A 12,660-nucleotide genomic window follows, 5' to 3' on the forward strand; every position below is an offset into this window, starting at 1 on the left:
CACCTGTCACCACAACTGCAGCCCACACTACAACAGCCAATGCCACCACAACTGCAGCTGGTACCCTCAACAGCAGTTGCCATTACAACATCCCCTTCAACCACAACTGCAGCCCACACTACAAAAGCTTCTGCCACAACAACTGCAGCCACTCTTACGACAGAGGCTGCCACTACAACTGCAGCTGCTACTACAACTCTACCTGTCACCACAACTGCAGCCCACACTACAACAGCCAATGCCACCACAACTGTAGCTGGTACTACAACAGCAGTTGCCACTACAACTTCCCCTGTAACCACAACTGCAGCCCACACTACAACAGCCAATGCCACCACAACTGCAGCTGGTACTACAACAGCAGTTGCAACTACAACTTTCCCTATAACCACAACTGCAGCCTACACTACAACAGCTTCTGCCACCACAACTGCAGCCACTCATACGACAGAGGGTGCCACTACAACTGCAGCTGCTACTACACCTTCACCTGTCAACACAACTGCAGCCCACACAACAAATGCTTCTGTCACCACAACTGCAGCCCACACTACAACAGCCAATGCCACCACAACTGCAGCTGGTACTACAACAGCAGTTGCCACTACAACTTTCCCTATAACCACAACTGCAGCCCACACTACAACAGCTTCTGCCACCACAACTGCAGCCACTCATACGACAGAGGGTGCCACTACAACTGCAGCTGCTACTACAACTCTACCTGTCATCACAACTGCAGCCCACACTACAACAGCCAATGCCACCACAACTGTAGCTGGTACTACAACAGCAGTTGCCACTACAACAGCCAATGCCACCACAACTGCATCTGCCACTACAACTTCCCCTGCATCCACAACTGCAGCCCACACTACAACAGCATCTGCCACCACAACTGCAGCCACTCTTACAACAGAGGCTGCCACTACAACTGCAGCTGCTACTACAACTTCACCTGTCACCAGAACTGCAGCCCACACTACAACAGCCAATGCCACCACAACTGCAGCTGGTACCTCAACAGCAGTTGCCACTACAACATCCCCTTCAACCACAACTGCAGCCCACACTACAAAAGCTTCTGCCACCACAACTGCAGCCACTCTTACAACAGAGGCTGCCACTACAACTGCAGCTGCTACTACAACTTCACCTGTCACCACAACTGCAGCCCACACTACAACAGCCAATGCCACCACAACTGTAGCTGGTACTACAACAGCAGTTGCCACTACAACTTTCCCTATAACTACAACTGCAGCCCACACTACAACAGCTTCTGCCACCACAACTGCAGCCACTGTTATGACAGAGGGTGCCACTACAACTGCAGCTGCTACTACACCTTCACCTGTCAACACAACTGCAGCCCACACTACAACAGCTTCTGCCACCCCAACTGCAGCCACTCTTACTACAGAGGCTGCCACTACAACTGCAGCTGCTACTACAACTCTATATTTCACCACAACTGCAGCCCATACTAGAACAGCCAGTGCCACCACAACTGCAGCCGCTCCTACGACAGAGGCTGTCACTACAACTGCATCTGCCACTACAACTTCCCCTGCAACCACAACTGCAGCCCACACTACAACAGCTTCTGCCACCACAACTGCAGCCACACTTACAACAGAGACTGCCACTACAACAGCAGTTGCCACTACAACTTCCCCTGTAACCACAACTGCAGCCCACACTACAACAGCCAATGCCACCACAACTGCAGCTGGTACTACAACAGCAGTTGCAACTACAACTTTCCCTATAACCACAACTGCAGCCTACACTACAACAGCTTCTGCCACCACAACTGCAGCCACTCATACGACAGAGGGTGCCACTACAACTGCAGCTGCTACTACACCTTCACCTGTCAACACAACTGCAGCCCACACAACAAATGCTTCTGTCACCACAACTGCAGCCCACACTACAACAGCCAATGCCACCACAACTGCAGCTGGTACTACAACAGCAGTTGCCACTACAACTTTCCCTATAACCACAACTGCAGCCCACACTACAACAGCTTCTGCCACCACAACTGCAGCCACTCATACGACAGAGGGTGCCACTACAACTGCAGCTGCTACTACAACTCTACCTGTCATCACAACTGCAGCCCACACTACAACAGCCAATGCCACCACAACTGTAGCTGGTACTACAACAGCAGTTGCCACTACAACAGCCAATGCCACCACAACTGCATCTGCCACTACAACTTCCCCTGCAACCACAACTGCAGCCCACACTACAACAGCATCTGCCACCACAACTGCAGCCACTCTTACAACAGAGGCTGCCACTACAACTGCAGCTGCTACTACAACTTCACCTGTCACCAGAACTGCAGCCCACACTACAACAGCCAATGCCACCACAACTGCAGCTGGTACCTCAACAGCAGTTGCCACTACAACATCCCCTTCAACCACAACTGCAGCCCACACTACAAAAGCTTCTGCCACCACAACTGCAGCCACTCTTACAACAGAGGCTGCCACTACAACTGCAGCTGCTACTACAACTTCACCTGTCACCACAACTGCAGCCCACACTACAACAGCCAATGCCACCACAACTGTAGCTGGTACTACAACAGCAGTTGCCACTACAACTTTCCCTATAACTACAACTGCAGCCCACACTACAACAGCTTCTGCCACCACAACTGCAGCCACTGTTATGACAGAGGGTGCCACTACAACTGCAGCTGCTACTACACCTTCACCTGTCAACACAACTGCAGCCCACACTACAACAGCTTCTGCCACCCCAACTGCAGCCACTCTTACTACAGAGGCTGCCACTACAACTGCAGCTGCTACTACAACTCTATATTTCACCACAACTGCAGCCCATACTAGAACAGCCAGTGCCACCACAACTGCAGCCGCTCCTACGACAGAGGCTGTCACTACAACTGCATCTGCCACTACAACTTCCCCTGCAACCACAACTGCAGCCCACACTACAACAGCTTCTGCCACCACAACTGCAGCCACACTTACAACAGAGACTGCCACTACAACTGCAGCTGCTACTACAACTTCACTTATCACCAGAACTGCAGCCCACACTACAACAGCCAATGCCACCACAACTGCAGCTGGTACCTCAACAGCAGTTGCCACTACAACATCCCCTTCAACCACAACTGCAGCCCACACTACAAAAGCTTCTGCCACAACAACTTCAGCCACTCTTACGACAGAGGCTGCCACTACAACTGCAGCTGCTACTACAACTCTACCTGTCACCACAACTGCAGCCCACACTACAACAGCCAATGCCACCACAACTGCAGCTGGTACTACAACAGCAGTTGCCACTACAACTTTCCCTATAACCACAACTGCAGCCTACACTACAACAGCTTCTGCCACCACAACTGCAGCCCACACAACAAATGCTTCTGTCACCACAACTGCAGCCCACACTACAACAGCCAATGCCACCACAACTGCAGCTGGTACTACAACAGCAGTTGCCACTACAACTTTCCCTATAACCACAACTGCAGCCCACACTACAACAGCTTCTGCCACCACAACTGCAGCCACTCATACGACAGAGGGTGCCACTACAACTGCAGCTGCTACTACACCTTCACCTGTCAACACAACTGCAGCCCACACTACAAATGCTTCTGTCACCACAACTGCAGCCCACACTACGACAGCCAATGCCACCACAACTGCAGCTGGTACCTCAACAGCAGTTGCCACTACAACATCCCCTTCAACCACAACTGCAGCCCACACTACAAAAGCTTCTGCCACAACAACTGCAGCCACTCTTACGACAGAGGCTGCCACTACATCTGCAGCTGCTACTACAACTCTACCTGTCACCACAACTGCAGCCCACACTACAACAGCCAATGCCACCACAACTGTAGCTGGTACTACAACAGCAGTTGCCACTACAACATCCCCTGTAACCACAACTGCAGCCCACACTACAACAGCCAATGCCACCACAACTGCAGCTGGTACTACAACAGCAGTTGCCACTACAACTTTCCCTATAACCACAACTGCAGCCCACACTACAACAGCTTCTGCCACCACAACTGCAGCCACTATTACGACAGAGGGTGCCACTACAACTGCAGCTGCTACTACACCTTCACCTGTCAACACAACTGCAGCCCACACTACAACAGCTTCTGCCACCCCAACTGCAGCCACTCTTACTACAGAGGCTGCCACTACAACTGCAGCTGCTACTACAACTCTATATTTCACCACAACTGCAGCCCATACTAGAACAGCCAATGCCACCACAACTGCAGCCGCTCCTACGACAGAGGCTGTCACTACAACTGCATCTGCCACTACAACTTCCCCTGCAACCACAACTGCAGCCCACACTACAACAGCATCTGCATTCACAACTGCAGCCACTCTTACAACAGAGGCTGCCACTACAACTGCAGCTGCTACTACAACTTCACCTGTCACCAGAACTGCAGCCCACACTACAACAGCCAATGCCACCACAACTGCAGCTGGTACCTCAACAGCAGTTGCCACTACAACATCCCCTTCAACCACAACTGCATTCCACACTACAAAAGCTTCTGCCACAACAACTGCAGCCACTCTTACGACAGAGGCTGCCACTACAACTGCAGCTGCTACTACAACTCTAACTGTCACCACAACTGCAGCCCACACTACAACAACCAATGCCACCACAACTGTAGCTGGTACTACAACAGCAGTTGCCACTACAACTTTCCCTATAACTACAACTGCAGCCCACACTACAACAGCTTCTGCCACCACAACTGCAGCCACTGTTATGACAGAGGGTGCCACTACAACTGCAGCTGCTACTACACCTTCACCTGTCAACACAACTGCAGCACACACTACAACAGCTTCTGCCACCCCAACTGCAGCCACTCTTACTACAGAGGCTGCCACTACAACTGCAGCTGCTACTACAACTCTATATTTCACCACAACTGCAGCCCATACTAGAACAGCCAGTGCCACCACAACTGCAGCCGCTCCTACGACAGAGGCTGTCACTACAACTGCATCTGCCACTACAACTTCCCCTGCAACCACAACTGCAGCCCACACTACAACAGCTTCTGCCACCACAACTGCAGCCACTCTTACAACAGAGACTGCCACTACAACTGCAGCTGCTACTACAACTTCACCTGTCACCAGAACTGCAGCCCACACTACAACAGCCAATGCCACCACAACTGCAGCTGGTACTACAACAGCAGTTGCCACTACAACTTTCCCTATAACTACAACTGCAGCCCACACTACAACAGCTTCTGCCACCACAACTGCAGCCACTCTTACGACAGAGGCTGCCACTACAACTGCAGCTGCTACTACAACTTCACCTGTCACCAGAACTGCAGCTCACACTACAACAGCCAATGCCACCACAACTGCAGCTGGTACCTCAACAGCAGTTGACACTACAACATCCCCTTCAACCACAACTGCAGCCCACACTACAACAGCTTCTGCCACCACAACTGCAGCCACTCTTACGACAGAGGCTGCCACTACAACTGCAGCTGCTACTACAACTTCACCTGTCACCACAACTGCAGCCCACATTACAACAGCCAATGCCACCACAACTGCAGCTGGTACTACAACAGCAGTTGCCACTACAACTTCCCCTGTAACCACAACTGCAGCCCACACTACAACAGCTTCTGCCACCACAACTGCAGCCACTATTACGACAGAGGGTGCCACTACAACTGCAGCTGCTACTACAACTTCACCTGTCACCACAACTGCAGCCCACACTACAACAGCCAATGCCACCACAACTGCAGCTGGTACCTTAACAGCAGTTGCCACTACAACATCCCCTTCAACCACAACTGCAGCCCACACTGCAAAAGCTTCTGCCACAACAACTGCAGCCACTCTTACGACAGAGGCTGCCACTACATCTGCAGCTGCTACTACAACTCTACCTGTCACCACAACTGCAGCCCACACTACAACAGCCAATGCCACCACAACTGGAGCTGGTACTACAACAGCAGTTGCCACTACAACATCCCCTGTAACCACAACTGCAGCCCACACTACAACAGCCAATGCCACCACAACTGCAGCTGGTACTACAACAGCAGTTGCCACTACAACTTTCCCTATAACCACAACTGCAGCCTACACTACAACAGCTTCTGCCACCACAACTGCAGCCACTCATACGACAGAGGGTGCCACTACAACTGCAGCTGCTACTACACCTTCACCTGTCAACACAACTGCAGCCCACACAACAAATGCTTCTGTCACCACAACTGCAGCCCACACTACAACAGCCAATGCCACCACAACTGCAGCTGGTACTACAACAGCAGTTGCCACTACAACATCCCCTTCAACCACAACTGCAGCCCACACTACAAAAGCTTCTGCCACAACAACTGCAGCCACTCTTACGACAGAGGCTGCCACTACATCTGCAGCTGCTACTACAACTCTACCTGTCACCACAACTGCAGCCCACACTACAACAGCCAATGCCACCACAACTGGAGCTGGTACTACAACAGCAGTTGCCACTACAACATCCCCTGTAACCACAACTGCAGCCCACACTACAACAGCCAATGCCACCACAACTGCAGCTGGTACTACAACAGCAGTTGCCACTACAACTTTCCCTATAACCACAACTGCAGCCCACACTACAACAGCTTCTGCCACCACAACTGCAGCCACTATTACGACAGAGGGTGCCACTACAACTGCAGTTGCTACTACACCTTCACCTGTCAACACAACTGCAGCCCACACTACAACAGCTTCTGCCACCCCAACTGCAGCCACTCTTACTACAGAGGCTGCCACTACAACTGCAGCTGCTACTACAACTCTATATTTCACCACAACTGCAGCCCATACTAGAACAGCCAATGCCACCACAACTGCAGCCGCTCCTACGACAGAGGCTGTCACTACAACTGCATCTGCCACTACAACTTCCCCTGCAATCACAACTGCAGCCCACACTACAACAGCATCTGCCACCACAACTGCAGCCACTCTTACAACAGAGGCTGCCACTACAACTGCAGCTGCTACTACAACTTCACCTGTCACCAGAACTGCAGCCCACACTACAACAGCCAATGCCACCACAACTGCAGCTGATACCTCAACAGCAGTTGCCACTACAACATCCCCTTCAACCACAACTGCAGCCCACACTACAAAAGCTTCTGCCACAACAACTGCAGCCACTCTTACGACAGAGGCTGCCACAACAACTGCAGCTGCTACTACAACTCTAACTGTCACCACAACTGCAGCCCACACTACAACAGCCAATGCCACCACAACTGAAGCTGGTACTACAACAGCAGTTGCCACTACAACTTTCCCTATAACTACAACTGCAGCCCACACTACAACAGCTTCTGCCACCACAACTGCAGCCACTGTTATGACAGAGGGTGCCACTACAACTGCAGCTGCTACTACACCTTCACCTGTCAACACAACTGCAGCCCACACTACAACAGCTTCTGCCACCCCAACTGCAGCCACTATTACTACAGAGGCTGCCACTACAACTGCAGCTACTACTACAACTCTATATTTCACCACAACTGCAGCCCATACTAGAACAGCCAGTGCCACCACAACTGCAGCCGCTCCTACGACAGAGGCTGTCACTACAACTGCATCTGCCACTACAACTTCCCCTGCAACCACAACTGCAGCCCACACTACAACAGCTTCTGCCACCACAACTGCAGCCACTCTTACAACAGAGACTGCCACTACAACTGCAGCTGCTACTACAACTTCACCTGTCACCAGAACTGCAGCCCACACTACAACAGCCAATGCCACCACAACTGCAGCTGGTACCTCAACAGCAGTTGCCACTACAACATCCCCTTCAACCATAACTGCAGCCCACACTACAAAAGCTTCTGCCACAACAACAGCAGCCACTCTTACGACAGAGGCTGCCACTACAACTGCAGCTGCTACTACAACTCTACCTGTCACCACAACTGCAGCCCACACTACAACAGCCAATGCCACCACAACTGTAGCTGGTACTACAACATCAGTTGCCACTACAACTTCCCCTGTAACCACAACTGCAGCCCACACTACAACAGCCAATGCCACCACAACTGCAGCTGGTACTACAACAGCAGTTGCCACTACAACTTTCCCTATAACCACAACTGCAGCCTACACTACAACAGCTTCTGCCACCACAACTACAGCCACTCATACGACAGAGGGTGCCACTACAACTGCAGCTGCTACTACACCTTCACCTGTCAACACAACTGCAGCCCACACAACAAATGCTTCTGTCACCACAACTGCAGCCCACACTACGACAGCCAATGCCACCACAACTGCAGCTGGTACTACAAAAGCAGTTGCCACTACAACTTTCCCTATAACCACAACTGCAGCCCACACTACAACAGCTTCTGCCACCACAACTGCAGCCACTGATACGACAGAGGCTGCCACTACAACTGCTGCTGCTACTACAACTTCACCTGTCACCACAACTGCAGCCCACACTACAACAGCCAATGCCACCAGAACTGCAGCTGGTACCTCAACAGCAGTTGCCACTACAACATCCCCTTCAACCACAACTGCAGCCCACACTACAAAAGCCAATGCCACCACAACAGTAGCTGGTACTACAACAGCAGTTGCCACTACAACATCCCCTTTAACCACAACTGCAGCCCACACTACAACAGCCAATGCCACCACAACTGCAGCTGGTACTACAACAGCAGTTGCCACTACAACTTTCCCTATAACCACAACTGCAGCCCACACTACAACAGCTTCTGCCACCACAACTGCAGCCACTATTACGACAGAGGGTGCCACTACAACTGCAGCTGCTACTACACCTTCACCTGTCAACACAACTGCAGCCCACACTACAACAGCTTCTGCCACCCCAAATGCAGCCACTCTTACTACAGAGGCTGCCACTACAACTGCAGCTGCTACTACAACTCTATATTTCACCACAACTGCAGCCCATACTAGAACAGCCAATGCCACCACAACTGCAGCCGCTCCTACGACAGAGGCTGTCACTACAACTGCATCTTCCACTACAACTTCCCCTGCAACCACAACTGCAGCCCACACTACAACAGCATCTGCCACCACAACTGCAGCCACTCTTACAACAGAGGCTGCCACTACAACTGCAGCTGCTACTACAACTTCACCTGTCACCAGAACTGCGGCCCACACTACAACAGCCAATGCCACCACAACTGCAGCTGGTACCTCAACAGCAGTTGCCACTACAACATCCCCTTCAACCACAACTGCAGCCCACACTACAAAAGCTTCTGCCACAACAACTGCAGCCACTCTTACGACAGAGGCTGCCACTACAACTGCAGCTGCTACTACAACTCTACCTGTCACCACATCTGCAGCCCACACTACAACAGCCAATGCCACCACAATTGCAGCTGGTACCTCAACAGCAGTTGCCACTAAAACATCCCCTGTAACCACAACTGCAGCCCACACTACAACAGCCAATGCCACCACAACTGCAGCTGCTACTACACCAGCAGTTGCCACTACAACATCCCCTGTAACCACAACTGCAGCCCACACTAAAACAGCCAATGCCACCACAACTGCAGTCACTCTTACGACAGAGGCTGTCACTACAACTTCAGCTGCTATTACAACTTCCCCTGTCACCACAACTGCAGCCCACACTACAACAGCTTCTGCCATCTCAACTGCAGCCTCTCCTACGACAGAAGCTGCCACTACAACTGCAGCTGCTACTACAACTTCCCCTGTCACTACAACTGCAGCCCATACTACGACAGCCAATGCCACCACAACTGCAGCTGGTACCTCAACAGCAGTTGCCACTACAACATCCCCTGTAACCACAACTGCAGCCCACACTACAACAGCCAATGCCACCACAACTGCAGCTGGTACCACAACAGCAGTTGCCACTACAACATCCCCTCGAACAACAACTGCAGCCCACACTACAACATCCAATGCCACTACAACTGCAGCTGTTCCTATCACAGAGGTTGCCACTGCAACTGCAGCTGGTACTACAACAGCAGTTGCCACTACAACTTCCCCTGTCACTACAACTGCAGCTGATACTACAACTGCAGCCCACACTACAACAGCCATTGCCACCACAATTGCAGCTGGTACCTCAACAGCAGTTGCCACTACAACATCCCCTGTAACCACAACTGCAGCCCATACTAAAACAGCCAATGCCACCACAACTGCAGTCACTCTTACGACAGTGGCTGCTACTACAACTGCAGCTGCTACTACAACTTCACCTGTCACCACAACTGCAGCCCAAACTACGACAGCCAATGCCACCACAACTGCAGCTGGTACCTCAACAGCAGTTGCCACTACAACATCCCCTGTAACCACAACTGCAGCCCACACTACAACAGCCAATGCCACCACAACTGCAGCTGTTCCTATCACAGAGGCTGCCACTGCAACTGCAGCTGGTACTACAACAGCAGTTGCCACTACAACTTCCCCTGTAACCACAACTGCAGCCCATACTAGAACAGCCAATGCCACCACAACTGCAGCCGCTCCTACGACAGAGGCTGTCACTACAACTGCATCTGCCACTACAACTATCCCTGCAACCACAACTGCAGCCCACACTACAATAGCTTCTGCCACCACAACTGCAGCCACTCTTACGACAGAGGCTGCCACTACAACATCCCCTGAAACCACAACTGCAGCCCATACTAAAACAGCCAATGCCACCACAACTGCAGCTGGTACTACACCAGCAGTTGCCACTACAACTTCCCCTCTAACCACAACTGAAGCCCACACTACAACAGCCAATGCCACCTCAACTGCAGCTGCAAGTACAGCAGCAGTTGCCACAACAACTTCCCCTGCAACCACAACTGCAGCCCACACTACAACAGCTTCTGCCACCACAACTGCAGCCACTCTTTTGACAGAGGCTGCCACCACAACTGCAGCTGCTACTACAACTTCCCCTGTCACCACAAGTCCAGCCCACAGTACCACAGCCAATGCCACCACAACTGCAGCCGCTCCTACGACAGAGGCTGTCACCACAACTGCAGCCCACACTACAACAGCCAATGCCACCACAACTGCAGCCACTCTTTCGACAGAGGCTGTCACTACAACTGCAGCTGCTACTACAACTTCCCCTGTCACCACAACTGCACCTCACACTACAACAGCCAATGCCACCACAACTGCAGCTGGTACTACACCAGCAGTTGCCACTACAACTTCCCCTCTATCCACAACTGCAGCCCACACTACAACAGCCAATGCCACCACAACTGCAGCCGCTCCTACGACAGAGGCTGTCACCACAACTGCAGCCCACACTACAACAGCCAATGCCACCACAACTGCAGCCACTCTTTCGACAGAGGCTGTCACTACAACTGCAGCTGCTACTACAACTTCCCCTGTCACCACAACTTCCCCTGTCACCACAACTGCACCTCACACTACAACAGCCAATGCCACCACAACTGCAGCTGGTACTACAACAGCAGTTGCCACTACAACTTCCCCTGTCACCACAACTGCAGCCCACACTACAACAGCCAATTCCACCACAACTGCAGCTGTTCCTACGACAGAGGCTACTACTACAACTGCAGCTGCTACTACAACTTCCACTGTCATCACAACTGCAGCCCACACTACAACAGCCAATGCCACCACAACTGCAGCTGTTACTACAACAGCAGTGGCCACTGCAACTTCCCTTGTCACCACAACTGCAGCCCACACTACAACAGCCAATGCCACCACAACTGCAGCTGTCACTACAACAGCAGTTGCCACTGCAACTTCCCTTGTCACCACAACTGCAGCCCACACTACAACAGCCAATGCCACTACAACTGCAGCAGTTCTTATGACAGAGGCTGCCACTACAACTGCAGCTGGTACTACAAATGCAGTTGCCACTACAACATCCCCTGTAACCACAACTGCAGCCCATACTAAAACAGCCAATGCCACCACAACTGCAGCCGCTCCTACGACAGAGGCTGTCACTACAACTGCAGCTGCTACTACAATTTCTCCTGTCACCACAACTGCAGCCCACACTACAACAGCCAATGCCACCACAACTGCAGCTGTCACTACAACAGCAGTTGCCACTGCAACTTCCCTTGTCACCACAACTGCAGCCCACACTACAACAGCCAATGCCACTACAACTGCAGCTGGTACTGCAACAGCAGTTCCAACTACAATTTCCCCTGTAACCACAACTGTAGGCCACACTACAACAGCTTCTGCCACCACAACTGCAGCCACTCTTACGACAGAAGCTGCCACTACAACTGCAGCTGCTACTACAACTTCCCCTGTCACCACAACTGCAGCCCACACTACAACAGTCAATGCCACTACAACTGCAGCTGGTACCTCAACAGCAGTTGCCACTACAGCATCCCCTGTAACCACAACTGCAGTCCACAATACAACAGCCAATGCCACCATAACTGCAGTGGCCACTACATCTTCCCCTATACCCACAACTGCAGCTGGTACTACAACAGCAGTTGGCACTACAACTTCCCCT

This window comes from Oncorhynchus kisutch, linkage group LG14 (assembly GCF_002021735.2).
Source record: "Oncorhynchus kisutch isolate 150728-3 linkage group LG14, Okis_V2, whole genome shotgun sequence".
NCBI classification, from domain to species: Eukaryota; Metazoa; Chordata; class Actinopteri; order Salmoniformes; family Salmonidae; genus Oncorhynchus; species Oncorhynchus kisutch.